General features: G+C 40.6%; 1 non-coding gene across 1 annotated transcript; it reads right to left on the reverse strand.

The window, feature by feature from the left end:
- Positions 1 to 875: 875 nt before the first annotated feature.
- Positions 876 to 979, reverse strand: LOC112711559 (small nucleolar RNA R71). Its single transcript, XR_003157524.1, has one exon. It is a non-coding gene; the product is annotated as a small nucleolar RNA R71 (small nucleolar RNA).
- Between the last annotated feature and the right edge of the window lie 6,061 nt (positions 980 to 7,040).

Below are 7,040 nucleotides of genomic sequence, written 5' to 3' on the forward strand. Positions count from 1 at the left end.
CATCAAGTTTATGGCGCCGTTGCCGGGGATTGGTTTTCGATTGACAATTCTCAAATTGGAAGTTAACTAGATTGAGCAATTTTTTTTTGTTTTGTTAATTTAGTTCAAGTTACTTGTTGAATTTTAATTTCTGCACTCTGTTATTTGCTTTTTCTTTCTTATGCCTTTCATTTCGAGCAACTAACTCACTGACCCACTAACTATTTGAATTAATTCCTCAACTGCTCTAACCATACTCTTCCATTAACCAAGAGTATTCCACTTGGTTGTTGCTTGTGGTGTGTTCTTGTATGACAGGTAGGAGAGGAGAGACATCAACCCCTCCATATACCGAACCAGAGAGGACCCTTCATAGACTTAGAAGGGAAGCAAGAAGGAAGAGGGTACTGGGAGAAGAAGAATCTGAAGGAGAATCTGAGGACAACTTTGAGGAAGCTCTAGATCTCAACATGGATAGAGAAGTTCACAACCATGAGAGGGATGATGGAAACAATGTCATTCCTGAGAGAAGGGTTCTTGGTTCATACATAAACCCAACCTCTGGGAATTGTGGTAGTAGCATTCAGAAACCACCCATTCAGGCCAACAATTTTGAACTCAAACCACAGCTAATATCACTGGTGGAGAACCATTGTTCATTTGGTGGGAGTGCTAATGAAGATCCAAATCAACATCTCACCAAATTCCTGAGAATTTGTGACACAGTGAAGTCCAATGGAGTCCAGGAAGATGCCTACAAACTGCTCTTGTTCCCATTTTCACTTAGGGACAAGGCAGCTAAGTGGCTGGAATCATTCCCAAGGGACAGCCTAACAACCTGGGATGAGGTGGAGAGCAAGTTTCTGGCACGTTTCTACCCCCCACAAAAGATCAATAGGCTTCGATCTGAGGTTCAGACTTTTAGACAACAGGATGGTGAGACTCTCTATGAGGCATGGGAGAGGTTCAAAGAGTTGACAAGGAAATGCCCACCAAACATGTTCCCTGACTGGGTGCAATTGCATATTTTCTATGATGGACTTTCTTATGAATCAAGGAAGGCTGTAGACCATTCATCCGGAGGTTCATTGAACAGAAAAAAGACTGTGGAAGAAGCCATTGAAGTGATTGAGACAGTGGCTGAGAATGAGTACTACTATGCTTCAGAGAGGCACAACACTAAGGGAGTGATGGAGCTGAACCATGTTGATACAATTCTAGCCCAAAACAAGGTGTTTGCCAAGCAACTAGCAGAGCTCACCAGGAAATTAGACACAAAGCAAGTGGCTGCACTACACACACAAGATCAAGAGGAAGTAAGCACTGAAGGAGGTGATTGGGAAGAGGCCAACTATGTGGGAAATCAACAAAGGCAACCATATGATCTACATTCCAACACTTACAACCCAGGATGGAAAAACCACCCAAACTTTGGGTGGGGAAACCAGCAAGGCCAACCACAAAACCACAAACCTTACAACCACAACCAACATAACAATTCCACATACCAAAACTCCAACCAAAGATCATACCAAGCCACACAAAACACTTACTCCCAACCACCATATCATGGCCAAAATAACCAACCTGCCCAACCTAATCCGAACCAACAATTTCAAGATCAATTAAACAGGATAGAAGGAATGCTTACAACCATGAGTCAAGACATAACCGATTTGAAAGCTTTTAAGGAAGAAGTAAATTCTAACTTGCAAAACCAAGGAGCTGCCATCCAGAAGCTAGAAAATCAAATTGTGTATTTGTCTAAGCAAACCCCTGGGCCAAGCGTTTCTCATGCTACCAAGGCTATTGCAAGGGAAGAATGTAAAGCCATAACACTCAGAAGTGGAAAGAAGCTAAGGGAGATCTCAAAGGAAACCACAGAGGATGAAGCAAAGGAAGATGTGGGAGACAAGGAACAGGGACAATCTTTTATACCATCTGCAACAAAAGAAAAAGAAAAAGAGGTCCTGAAGCCTTATACACCCAAAGTACCATATCCTCAGCGTTTGATGAAAAGTGAAAAGGATGGCCAATTCTCCAGATTCTTGGAGATTTTCAAGAAGCTTCAAATCAACATTCCTTTTGCTGAGGCAATAGAGCAAATGCCACTCTATGCAAAATTCTTGAAGGAATTAATGACCAAGAAGAGGAGCTGGAGAAATGAGGAAACTGTGTTGTTAACTGAAGAATGCAGTGCCATCATTCAACACAAACTGCCTCAGAAATTGAAGGATCCAGGCAGTTTCCAAATCCCCTGCATCATAGGAGAAGTCATGGTGGAGAAGGCCTTGTGTGACTTAGGGGCCAGTATCAATTTGATGTCTCTAACCATGATGAGAAGAATGAAGATTGAAGAAGCCAAACCAACAAGAATGGCCCTCCAATTGGCAGATCGAACTTTTAAATTCCCTCATGGGATAGTTGAGGATTTGTTGGTGAAAGTGGGAGATTTTATATTTCCTGCTGACTTTGTGGTGTTAGATATGGAGGAAGAAGCTAAAGCTTCGATAATTCTGGGAAGACCATTCCTGGCTACTGCTGGAGCCATCATAGATGTCCAAAAGGGTGAACTCACTCTTAGACTACATGATGAGAAATTGGTGTTTAACGTATTCAAGGCAATGAGCTATCCATCAGAATCACTAAAGGAATGCATGAGGGTGGATGTAGTGGACATTGCAATACAAGAAACCTTTGAGGAAACCACAAAGGAAGTGGCAGAGGAGGAGTTCACCAAGGATATTGAAGTTAGTGACATCAAGGCTGCCGAAACAACCATGCCAAGCATGCCAGAGAAAGTGAAAGAAGAAAAGGAAGCACCAAAACCTGAGCTCAAAGCATTGCCCCCTAATCTCAAGTATGCATACTTGGGAAGTGATGAGAGCCATCCTGTTATCATTAGCTCTACCCTGAGCCAAGAACAGGAAGAAGAATTGATCAAGGTGCTAAAAACTCATCAAGATGCCATTGGATGGACCCTAGCTGATTTGAAGGGGATAAGTTCATCCATATGCATGCATAAAATCTTGTTAGAAGAGGATGCTAGACCGTCCATTCAAGCTCAGAGAAGATTGAATCCCGTCATGAAAGAAGTGGTACAAAAGGAGGTCATGAAGTTATGGCAGGCAGGGGTAATCTACCCCATTTCTGACAGCCCATGGGTTAGCCCCATCCATGTAGTTCCCAAGAAAGGTGGCATAACTGTGGTGCCAAATGAGAGGAACGAACTCATACCCACAAGAACTGTCACTGGGTGGAGGATGTGCATAGACTACAGGAAGCTCAATGAAGCCACCAGAAAAGATCATTTTCCACTCCCATTCATGGATCAGATGCTTGAAAGGCTTGCAGGACATGCTTATTATTGCTTTCTGGATGGATACTCAGGCTATAATCAGATAGTAGTTGATCCAAGAGATCAAGAGAAAACATCATTTGTTTGTCCATATGGGGTTTTTGCGTATAGACACATGCCCTTTGGATTGTGCAATGCACCTGCAACTTTCCAAAGGTGCATGCTGTCCATCTTTTCGGACATGATCGAAAAGTTTATTGAAGTTTTCATGGATGATTTTTCTGTGTTTGGAAATTCTTTTCCTAGCTGCCTACACCACCTTGCCTTGGTGCTTAAGAGATGCCAAGAGACCAACCTAGTATTAAACTGGGAAAAGTGTCATTTCATGGTCACAGAAGGAATCGTCCTTGGCCATAAAGTGTCCAATAGAGGCATTGAGGTGGACAAAGCTAAGGTGGAACTCATTGAAAAACTACCTCCACCAAGTAATGTCAAGGCAGTTAGGAGTTTTTTGGGACACGTTGGCTTTTACAGAAGGTTTATTAGAGACTTTTCTAAAATAGCCAAACCCTTGAGTAACTTGCTTGTCTCTGATACACCTTTTGTATTTGATAAAAATTGCATGCTAGCCTATGAACTGTTGAAGCAAAAACTTTCCTCTGCACCTATCATTGCCCCACCTGATTGGAGCTTACCTTTTGAACTGATGTGTGATGCATCAGACCTTGCTATTGGGGCAGTGTTAGGACAAAGGAAAGACAATTTGGTACATGTGATTTATTATGCCAGTAAGGTCTTGAATGATAACCAAAAGAATTACACAACCACTGAAAAAGAACTCTTGGCAATAGTCTTTGCATTTGACAAATTTAGATCATATCTCATTGGGTCTAAAGTCATTGTCTTCACTGATCATTCAGCTTTAAAATACTTACTTGCAAAACAAGAATCCAAACCAAGACTTATTAGATGGGTTCTTTTGTTGCAGGAATTTGACATTGAAATCAAAGACAAGAAGGGTGTAGAGAACAAGGTAGCAGACCATTTATCTAGGATACCATGTGAAGAAGGAAGCACACAAAGCACACATATAAATGAGTGCTTTCCTGATGAACAACCCATGGTAATTCACAAAGCACCCTGGTTTGCAGATATAGCAAACTTCAAAGCCACTGGGAGTTTGCCGTTGGAATTTAACAAGCATCAAAGGAAGAAATTGGTAAATGATGCCAAATACTTCATCTGGGACGAACCATACTTGTTCAAAAAATGTTCGGATGGCATACTAAGAAGATGCATATCAGAGGAAGAAGGAAGGGAAGTATTATGGGACTGCCATGGCTCTACTTATGGAGGACATTTTACAGGAGAAAGAACAGCAGCTAAGGTGTTGCAGTGTGGTTTTTATTGGCCCACGATCTTCAAAGATGCAAAGGAACTAGTGAAGCACTGCCATGAATGCCAGAAGGAGGGGAACCTGCCAAGAAGAAATGAAATGCCACAACAATTCATTCTGGAACTTGAATTGTTTGATGTATGGGGGATAGATTTCATGGGACCCTTTCCCACCTCATACTCAAATAATTACATTCTTGTGGCAGTAGACTATGTCTCCAAATGGGTTGAAGCAATAGCAACTCCAACCAATGATAATAAGGTGGTCATGAACTTCCTCAGAAAACACATTTTTTGCCGTTTTGGGGTTCCAAGAGCAATCATCAGTGATGGAGGAAGCCACTTCTGCAACAAACCATTAGAGGCATTGCTTCTAAAATATGGAGTCAAACATAAGGTAGCCACACCATACCATCCACAGACAAGTGGGCAAGCCGAAATTTCTAATAGGGAACTCAAAAGAATCTTGGAAAAGACTGTGGGAGCTTCAAGGAAGGACTGGTCGATTAAGCTAGATGATGCTCTTTGGGCATATAGGACAGCTTTCAAAACACCAATTGGAATGTCTCCTTACCAACTAGTATATGGAAAGGCTTGCCATTTGCCACTGGAGTTGGAGCACAAGGCATTCTGGGCCTTGAAACTCTTAAACTTGGACAGCAAAGCTGCTGGAGAAAGAAGGATGTTGCAAATTCAAGAGTTGGAAGAATTCAGAGCTGAAGCTTATGAGAATGCCAAAATTTACAAAGAAAGAGCAAAGAAGAAGCATGACAGCAACATAGCCCCAAGGAAATTTGAAGAGGGACAAAAAGTATTGCTCTACAATTCTAGGCTGAAGCTATTTCCAGGGAAGCTAAAATCAAGGTGGTCTGGACCATTCCTTGTTACCAAGGTCTCCCAATATGGACAAGTAGAAATCATGGAAGAAAAGTCACAAAGAACCTTCACTGTGAATGGTCAAAGACTCAAACATTACTTGGGAGATGTAGAGGAGAAGGACAAGGTTAAATATCACCTCAACTGAGGAAACTGACCGTCAAGCTAATGACGTTAAAAGAGCGCTTGTTGGGAGGCAACCCAACCTGAGGTAACACTCTTTTGCTGTTTCTTTTATTTGTTTCAATAAAAAGATGAAGTAGTTTCTGTGCATTGCAAAGAATTAAGTTTGGTGTTTCACACCAAACAATGAATTCGTGGATCAATAATTCAAAGGGGAATGTGTAACTCTAAGTTTGGTGTTCCACCATAAAGATCAACTGAACACAACAACCTTTGAATTATATTAAAGGAATAACCATTCTAAGCAATCACAGAAATACTTAAAATCCTTAGCAGCAACTTCATTCTAAGGAGAATTCAAGGATTCAAAGAGCAGAGGAGTAAGTAGGAGATTAAGTTTGGTGTTCACACCCCAACTTAAGACTCAGACACTTGCCCATACATAGTTGAGCTAACCACTCAAGTGCTTGAGAAGCAAGCAACTTCATCACTCTTTGCGGGAAAGGAAACAAGGAGCTTTAAAAAAAAAAAACATGAAGCAACAATTAGGAGAAGAAAGAGAAATCAAATTGTTTCCTGGCAACAAGGAGAAAACAAGAAATTTCACAAGGTGGTGTTGTTCCTTGACCATTCTTTAAAAGGCAAACAAAAGCATGCTTGTTCTGGTTTAAACTGTAATTGTTGAATCTTTCTTTCATTTTAAGTCATTTTGTAGGAGTGTTGGTTTACTGCTTTGAATAAAGTGAATGCCTAGATGTTTGGATATAACTTCACCATCTTAAACAAATGCTTGCCATGCTTGTTCTGTTTCCAAAAATAAAAGAAAAGTTTGAACAAAAGTAACTTGGCTCAATTAGTGACAAATCAAGTAGAATTAAGTGGTGGTATGCATGCTTGATTGTTTAGTCAGATCACTGGAAATAGAGTGTAGAATTATCAATTTTTGTGTAGAAGTTGAGTATTGTCTATGGATCTTGATGAATAAATGTCTTTGGCCATGAAAAAGAAAAAAAAAGAAGAAGAAAAAGCCACTGAAAAGGGGCAACCAAAAAGCAAAAAAAAAAAAATTGAGAAAATAAGCTAGGCACCAATGGTTTGAACTTCTGAGACAAATGCCTGTGGTATTTATGTATTAAGGATATGCTTGGATGAATAGGTTCTGAGGAGTGTTTCAACACTTGGTAACTTGGGTTAACTAACCCGGGATTATCAACCAAAAGTCCATTATCAAGAGCAACCTAAATACAAAACATTTAGTCACACAAAGAGGTGCTGGGCATCAATGTCTCAAGAAGAAATGTGAACTAAAAATGCCTGTAGTGGATATGTGTAATGCAATGATAAGAAAAAGAAAATGCCAAAGGCTTGT

This window comes from Arachis hypogaea, chromosome 1, assembly GCF_003086295.3.
Source record: "Arachis hypogaea cultivar Tifrunner chromosome 1, arahy.Tifrunner.gnm2.J5K5, whole genome shotgun sequence".
NCBI classification, from domain to species: domain Eukaryota; kingdom Viridiplantae; phylum Streptophyta; class Magnoliopsida; order Fabales; family Fabaceae; genus Arachis; species Arachis hypogaea.